We start from the raw sequence: 10,000 nt of genomic DNA on the forward strand, positions 1-10,000 counted from the left end.
CAAGTCGCTAAACACACACACACACTCTCTCTCTCACACACACACACACACACACACACACACACTCACACACACATACACACACGCACGCATACACACGCACAAATACACACCTTCACGCACCTTCACATACAATTATAGTGTAAACATTCAGACATAGAAAATCAAATTTAGAGAGTTGCCATAATAAAATAATAGATATTAAATAACCTGATGCTAATTTAAGTTTCGTGTCGTAACGCTATTCTTCAGTGAAAAATGACTCTCTCTCTCTATATATATATCTTGGGTCTTCCGTCAGTCATCTTTGATCGTTCATAAACACACGTATATGTAAGCCTGGACAAGGGCTTTTTTGAGGAAGATAGGTTGTTAAGTATAAGCCACTCGGGCCTGCACTTGAATTTTCCACCCACTGCAAAAAGGGCAACAGTGATTTTTCTCTTCAAGTTATATAAACATATGTTATATTCAGTTCAGTTCCAGTTGGGTATCAGATTGACACAATTAGTTTTTGATGAGTGCGGTTTTCTCTGCATCCGGCCATGAGAAGACTTCACCCACGTCGGTTATAAATGTTCTGCGCCATGTTGTTTTCAGCTTTCCTCTCTTTGTTTTCCTTTCCGGTGGCGTCCATTTGAAAGCTGTTTTAGAATGTTCTGGCAACCGTAATATGTAGCTGTTAGTTTATATACATACATATATATATATATATATATATATATATATATATATATACAGGGGCAAGCCAAAAATAAAATGAGAAAAAAACAACAAAAGTCAGGAGGGCGTACAAAATGAATATATATTAGATTGACGCTTAGAGAAAGTTTACGATGGAAAAGCGTAGGTGAGTCGTAGCCTTCTGAGCATGGATCTTTGTCAGAAAGAGAAAAGAGGAACAGGACCGTGCTATATATGTATATATATATATATATATATATATATATATATATATATATATATATATATATATATATATATATATATATATATATATATATATATATATATACGTATATGTGTGTGTATGTGTGTATACTATGGGCTTCTTTCAGTTTCTGTCTACCTCATCCGCTCACAATGCTTTTGTGAACCTGGGTTTTAGCAGGAAACACTTGCCTGAGTTACCACACAATGGGCTTGAACTCCGGAACCATGTGGTTGTGAATCAAACATTTTACCACACAGCCATACCATACCTGCACCATGTTTCATGGGATCCTTATTTCATCGCCCTCGAAAAGATGAAAGGCAAAGTCGACTGCGGCGGCATTTGAACTCAGAATGTAAAGACAGACGAAATTCCGCTGGCTGTGATGTGTAGTAGCGAAAAATATGCTTAGAACCTAAGCAGGCCTCAAAAACATCGATACCAAAACTATGTGTGCGTGTGTGTACTGAGAAATCCGCCATTTGTGTTCACTTGTGGACGGACCTTTAAACCATTGGGTGCAGTCTTGGCTGTGTGGTTAAGAAACTCGCTTAAAAATCCCGTGATTTCGGGTTCAGTCCTACTGCGCGGCATCTTGGCTACGGACTTTTAGTATAGCTCTGAACCTACTGATGTGTTGTAAGTGAATTTTGGTAGGCGGAAACTGTGTGGAAGCCCGTGTAACTTAGTATTTGTGTTTACTACCCTTTCCCACTTCAAAACCGGTGCTATTTTGTTTGTTTCGGTCCCGTAACTTAGCGGTTCAGCATAAGACATCGATAGAAAAGCAGCCAGGTAGGGTCGATCTGTTTAACTAAAAACCTCAGAAGGCGGTGGCCCAGTGTAGCTGCAGTGCAGTGACTGAAACAAGTAAACGGTGGAAGATGAAAAAATATCTTGGATGTATCTGAGACCCATTACTTTTGATAACAATAACCGTTTAATAAAATAAGCGGTGAATCATCATCATCATCATCATCATCATCATCATCATCATCATCATCATCATCATCATCATTATCATCATGCAGTGTTTTAAATCTGGGTTTTGTCCATGTTAACGGGGGTAGCCGGATCTACCTGAATGCCATAGCAACTGCCCTCAAACCATCTCGCCATCTTGCCCGGTTTTGGGCATCCTGTTTGCACCTTCCTTCTAGAAGAAGAGAGGTGCAATTCACCCTAACCTTTGGGCTGGCTGGTGCCCATTCTCCCTTGCTAGCACGAGGCTTATTTGGAGCTGGATTTTCTTCGGGAAGCATACCGTTGCTTACCCCCAACCTCAGTGTCTAGACATGAGTGGTCCCAAGACCAAGGCCTCTACTACGATTTTTAAGAATTGTGGTGGAAAACTAGCTCAGGAAGGCAGGGACGCTATTCTCTAAGATCCCTTTCGGAGTCCCCCTACCTACTGAATATTCTTTCTAGTTTTGGCAGAAGGCCAGTAATATTGAGGGGAGGCGCAATACTAGGACATCGATCCCACCACTTCACTTTATCGAGCCAGATAGGTTAAAAAATAAAGCCAAACTCGGCGGGATTTGAACTCGAACGGTAAAAAACTGGAAGAAAAGCCGCTGAGTGTGCTGTCCGACTCGTTAACCACTCTACAAACTCGCCGCCTTTTCAGTGAATATAAAAGCGGCTTCTAAGTTATTAGTATGCATGTATGCGCATGTGTGTGCGTGAGTTAATGTGTGTGCTTGTGTGTGTATGTGTGTATGAGAGAGAAAGAGAGACAGAGAAAGAGGGAGAGAGGGAAAAAGAAAAAGTAAAAGATGTGCACTAATGTTTTTTTTTATATATATATTCTTAGCGGAAGTAATCTTTCCTCCATTGGTGCATTTGTTGATGTTTTTGTTGTTGTTATGGTCGTTGTTGCTTTTCTATAGCCCGAGTCAGCCTTGACTGATCACGGCAATAATCTACGATAAAAGTTGTTCCAGTCATGGCTATCTCATAACATCTTTTATTCAGGCACATATTCAAAATATACTTGCTATCTTTTCGCTTCTTTCATTAGTGCGCGTGATTTCATGGCGTCTTTGGCTACTATTTCTTGAGGGACGAGCGATGATGTAGACTTTCGCTCGTTGGACCCTTTGTATGTTTGTAGTTGTTGTTGCTGTTGTTGTTGTTGTTGTTATCGTCGTTTAACTGTCAGCCAGCTTTAATCGAGCATCGATTTCTATATGATCAAAGGATATTTAAACAATGACCAAACAACTCCATTTATATATATATATATATATATATATATATATATATATATATATATATGGACAAGAACAGTATGTTTATCCACCAATACACCCAACCGTCTGACCGTCTCCCCTCTGTCTCTCTATCTATCTATACATGTATATATATGTATATATATATGGTATATGTAATATATATATATATATATGTAATATATATATATATATATATATATATATGTATATATATATATGTATTTATATGTATATATATAATATATTTAATATATATATATGTGTGTATGTATATATATATGTATATATATATATATATATGTGTATATATATAATATAAATAATATATGTATATGTATATATATATTTGTATATATATATATGCATATATATATATATTCTTTTATTTTTTTATTTGTTTCAGATACAAGTGTGTGTGAGTGTGCGTGTATTTATGTGTGTGTGTGTGTGTGTGTGTGTGTGTGTGTGTACACACACATACACCGAAACATTATATAACCGAAATATTATATAACCATATATAAATTGTATTTTCCAATCAGCCTTCATTTTACTTTTTAAATGTGAGCTAAGTATCATATTTTGCCTGTAATATCTAGCAACGAGATCACAGTAGGTTTTTATTTATTTATTTCCCCACCGCACCCCTTTATTTTTCATCAAAATGTGACAAGCCTGTTTTAATTATTAACGAGAATTTTTTTCTCAAAGCAAGGCCAACAAACATTTTTCTACACTTCAGTTGTCTGATTTCAAGTAGCGGAAAAACTAAGGAAAAAGAGAGAAGAAACCACCACCACCAACACAAACAACAACATCGACAACAACAACAACAACAACAACAACAACAGCAACAACAATGACAAAAACAATGACGAGAACAACAACAATAATAACAAAAACTAATCTGGACATTTTTCTAGGGACATTGGATCCATTCTCCGGCCTTTACAAGACCGGAACGTCTGTTCCGTTGAGATAAACTTCGAATGACGTCATTCATGAAATACCAGCTCCCGGGCGCGAACGCTTGTTTCTGTTATCTTCAATGTCCCATTAAGAAACACAATCAGGTTATTGTTGTTGTTGTTGTTGTTGTTGTTATGCTTGTTGGCGCTGCTTTCCTTTTATTATCGTTATAGCTGTAACACCTATTTTTTGTTCTTTGTTCTTATTGTTTCACGTATAACTGGCGGCATTTTTTTTCTTTTATTATTGTTCTAACTACAGTGGTTATTGTTGTAGCTGTTGTTGGTGATGCCTATACACTTATTTCTGTTACTGCCGTTGTTGTTGATGAAAAACACTAATTATTATTTAACCCAAGGTCATCCGCAACTGAGCAGACCTCAAACTTCAAAGGCATTCCAGCTCGCCATTTTGTATATTATCGTTTTATCTCTAACTTCTTTCAGTCATTGGACTGTGGCCATGCTGGAGCACTGCCTTGCAGCGTTTCAGCCGAATAAATAGGCGCCAGTACTTATCTTGGATTTTATATAAGATCGCAACTCATTCTATCGGCTTCTATTGCTGAAACGCTATGTTACGGGTATAACCAAACCAAACCGGTTGTGAAGCGTTTGTGGGGGAACACTCGCAGACATAAACACACACAGATATAATATATACATACAAACATACATACATACATATATATATATATATATATATATATATATATATATATATATATATATATATATATATATATATATATATATATATATATATATATATATATATGTATGTATGTATGTATATATGTCATCTAACGAAGACGTTTTTGGTTTTATATTTAGCTCGTACTTTTTCTCTAGCAGCTCAGGCCTCCATGTATTTGCCAACTCTCAATTGCAATATGTTCGTTAAATCCTATTAAGCAAATTCTTTTTAATTTTTGAGAAAAGGCATGACACATTGTGGAAGGGACAAATCGATTACGTCAGCCCAATGGTGTTTATTTCATCAACCCCCGAAAGGATGAAAAGCAAAGGCGACCTCGGTGGTTTTTGAACCCAGGACGTAAAAGGTTGGAAGAAATGTTACTAAACATTTTATCTGACGCGGTAATAATTATTTCTACTCTAGGCACAAGGCCTTGAAAATTTTGGGACAAGGTGGCTAGTCGATTATATCGACCCCAGGATGAAAGGCAAAAGTCGACCTCAGCAGAATTTGAACTCAGAACGTAGTGGCTGACGAAATACTGCTAGGCATTTCGCCCGGCGTGCAAACGATTTTATCAGCTCGCTGCCTTAGTTTGCTAGCCATAATAATAATAATCTTTTCTACTCTAGGCACAAGGCCCGAAATTTGGGGGGAGGGGGCCAGCCGATTAGATCGACCCCAGTACGCAACTGGTACTTAATTTATCGACCCCGAAAGGATGAAAGGCAAAGTCGACCCCGGCGGAATTTGAACTCAGAACGTACAGACAGACGAAATACCGCTAAGCATTTCGCCCGGCGTGCTAACGTTTCTGTCAGCTCTCCACCTTAGCCATAATAATAATAATAATCCTCTCTACTGAAGCACAAGGTCTGAGATATTGAGGGAGGGGGGGGGCAGTTGATTACATTGACCCCAGTACTTGACTAGCACTCAATGTATCGACCCCGAAAGGATGAAAGTCAAATTCGACCTTAGCATAATTTGAACCCAGAACGTAAAAACGAACGGAATGCCGCTAAGCATTTGGACCGGCGTGCTTGCCGTCTTAACAATTATAATAATAATAATTTTGCTGAAATCGTTAACAATTCTGCCAAGCACCCCTTTAATAATAATATGTTCTACTGAAGGTACAAAGCTTGATATTTCATAGGGGATTAACTCGACTCCGGTGCTTAGCAGCTATTTATTTCTTCAACCCTGAAAGGAGGAAAGGCAACGGCAGCCTCGGCGGAATTTGGTCCCACTGCGTGGCACCTTGGGCAAGTGTCTTCTACTATAGCCTCGGGCCGACCAAAGCCTTGTGAGTGGATTTGGTAGACGGAAACTGAAAGAAGCCCGTCGTATATATATATATATATATATATATATATATATATATATATATGTGTGTGTGTGTGTGTGTGTGTGTGTGTGTGTGTGTGTGTGTCTGTGTTTGTTCCCCCACCATCGCTTGACAACTGATGCTGGAGTGTCTACGTCCCCGTAGACACTTTTTGCGGTTCGGCAAAAAGAGACCAATAGAATAAGTACTAGGCTTACAAAGAATAAGTGTTGGGGTCGATTTTCTCGACTAAAGGCGGTGCTCCAGCATGACCGCAGTCAAATGACTGAAACAAGTAAAAGAGTAAAAGCAGACGAAATACCGCTTTGCATTTTGTTTGACGTGCTAACGATCCAACCAGCAGGCCGCCTTAATAATAATTCTCTCTAATATAAATACAAGGACTGAAATTTTGGAGGAGAAGGCTAGTCGATTACATCGACCCCATTGCTCAACTAGTACTAATTTTTCGACTCCGAAAAGAACGAAAGGCAAAGTCAACAGCGGCGAAATTCGAACACAAAACGTAAAGCAGGAATAAAAGCGGCGAAATATTTTTATTTGGCGTGCTCACAACTCTGCCAGATCACCACGTTATAATTAAATGTCTGTGTTTTTCTATTTCGTATTGTTACTTAATTAAGTCTACATTTTTCTCTAATTTTATAATGTTAACTTAATTAAAATGAAACTATTGTATTATGTTTATGTAATGAGGAACAATAGCCAGACAAAGTCAATAGAAACCAATTGACAAATGCTTTGACCAGAAATATGATATAACTGAATCTAAAGATTCAAACGACTAGACACGCTATTACGGGTAAGTAATTAGCGCATTTACTAATTATACAATTTAGCCAATTTATAAATTGTTAAATAATTAATTCATAATGAATTAAAACATATATAAAAAGATTTTAGTTTCGAAGCTATTGAAGCAATATTTTTTGTTTTTTTAACAAACTGGTTAAAGTTAACCCGAGGATTTTTGAGTTGGAGTAAAGCTTCAGTAATATTAGAGGTAGAGTATAAGGTAGCGAGCTGGCAGAATCGTTAAGCAGGCCGGATAAAATGCTTAGCGGCATTTTGTCTGACTTCACGTACTGAGTTCTAATTCTGCGAGGTCGAATTTGCCTTTCGCCCTTTCAGGGTCGATAAATTAAGTTTCAGTTGAGTACTAGGATCGATGGAATCAACTTGCTCCCTCACCCGAAATAGTTAGCCCCGAGCTAAAATTTCAAATTAATATTAGGGTAGAGTATAAGGTGGTGAGCTGGCGGAAACGTTAACCCCGCCGGGCAAATTGCTTAGCGGTGTTTCGTCCGTCTTCACGTTCAAATTCCACCGTGGTTGATTTCGATTTTCATCATTTCGGCGTCGATATGATAAGCACCAGTTGAATACTACGGTCGATATAACTGACTTAACGCCTCTCCTGAAATTACTGGCTTTGTGCCATAATTTGAAACCAATGTTAGAACAGGGTATAAGGCTGCAAGCTGGCAGAATCATTACCACATCGGGCAAAAATGCTTAGCGGAATTTCGTCCGTCTTAACATTCTGAGTTCAAATTCCACCTAGGGTCAATTTTGCCTTTCGTCATGTCGATATTCGATAAAATAGGTACCAATTGATCACTTGAATCGATGTAATTACCCCGAAATTACTGGCTTTGTGCCAATAAGAGGAGAAGGGTCAAAGTTTGAAATCGTTTGTTAGGGTTAGCATCAGTTAAAGTATGGACTACTTTAGTTTTAGTGTACCCTAGTCAGATGTGACCCTGATGATGCTTTATAAATTTCTATTTCATATTATATGTACCTAGCACTGTTAGTATACATATTATATGTACTTCGCGCATGTTGATATACATGGATATTATTGGTATATTTGTAGACAACTCAGTTATGTATAAATATCAAAAATAAAACTCATTTCAACGACGAGGATAACTTCGATCAACTCGTCTCTATGTTATTGATCCATCTCGCTTCCACTGCGCCACTCGGTTGGACGATTGATTAAGCAAATATATAATGTATTTTTTCCGATATTGTTTGTTCTGGATTACGTTATTTCTATTACATCATCCACCATTTGCTAGTCATTATTATTATTATTATAATACATAAGGCGCCGAAGTCGGCGAGCTGGCAGAAACGTTAGCACGCCGGGCGAAATGCTTAGCGGTATTTCGTCTGTCTTTACGTTCTGAGTTCAAATTCGGCTGAGGTCGACTTTGTCTTTCGTCCTTTCGGGGTTGATAAATTAAGTACCAGTTGCGTACAGGTGTCGATCTAATCGACTGGACCTCTCCCCATCAATCTCGGGCCTTGTGCCTAGAGTAGAAGGGAATATATAAGGCGGTGAGCGGGCAGAATCGTTAGCACGCCGGGCGAAATGCTTTGCGGTATTTCATCTGTCGTCACGTTCTGAGTTCAAATCCCACTGAGGTTGACTTTACCTTTTATCTTTTCGGGGTCGATAAATTAATTACTAGCTGCTTATTGGTGTCGATCAAATCAACTGGCCCCCTCCCCGCAAATTTCGGGCCTTGTGCCTAGAGTAGAAAAGAAATATTAAAGCGGCGAGCTGGCAGAATCGTTAGCACGCTGAACAAAATGTTTAGCGGCATTTCGGAGGTCTTTACGCTCTGACTTCAAATTTCGCCGAGATCAACTTTACTTTTCATCCTTTCCGGGTCGATAAATCAAGTACCAGTGAAACATTGTGGTCGACGTAATCGACTAGTACCCTCCCCTAAATTTTCCGGCCTTGTGCCTTTAATAGAAAGGATTAGTATTATAAAATATCTACTTGTATGCATTGAAGTCTGTCGAATGTACGAAATATAGTAACTACACAGTATATGCTGCAGCAATAGGATGTTAATTTATTTACGGAAAGACGACATTTCACTCTGTCGATACATTGAGAGTCACATTTCGCAAATCACATGCGTTGTTAATTTTTCTAGTGTCTCTTCATTCGCCATTTTCAGATTAGCCAGAGGCAAATGAATTCTATAATTGTTTCTTCAACTCAACAAAGCAAATGAGCTGGAATTCCTTTGAATAATATATATACATATATATACATATATATACACACACACATATATATATATATATGTGTGTGTGTGTGTATACATACATATATATATATAAACACAGACACACACATATATATATATACATATCCGCATAATTGAATATATTTACATATACTTTTGAGAATAATTCTTTCTACTACAGGCACAAGCTCTGAAATTTGGGAAGGAGGGGATTAGTCGATAAGATCGACCCCCCCCCCCTCAGTCCACAACTGGTATTTATTATATCGAACCCCACAAAGGATAAAAGGCAAAGTCCACTTCGACAGAATTTAAAATCAGACATTAAAGATGTTTTTCTTTTTTCCGGTGTTCTAACGGTTCTGATAAGTACAAGAATAACGAAGACTACCTTAACCACGTGACCTCAGATGTCTCATGTCACAAAACATCCTGCAAAACAATGGCACATGCCACATGCATAACATCAGACCGATATATATATATATATATTTATATATATATATATATATATAAGGAAGGTTGAGGAGGGTATTGGATTTAACCAAACCCCAAAAGATACAGGTAAAACCGAGTAAGTGCTGTATACCGACCAGTTATGCCCCAGTCGTTGTATGAACAGGATTGGGGATTATAAGTCATATATATATGCAGGTATATATTTCAAGCGACAACCTGTTCTGTACCAAGGTTGAACAGATGTGAATAAAAAAAAAAAGGAAGAAAAAATAAAAATGACAACGGAAATGAAAAA

The sequence above is a fragment of the Octopus bimaculoides genome, chromosome 11 (assembly GCF_046866305.1).
Source record: "Octopus bimaculoides isolate indiv1 chromosome 11, ASM4686630v1, whole genome shotgun sequence".
NCBI classification, from domain to species: Eukaryota; Metazoa; Mollusca; class Cephalopoda; order Octopoda; family Octopodidae; genus Octopus; species Octopus bimaculoides.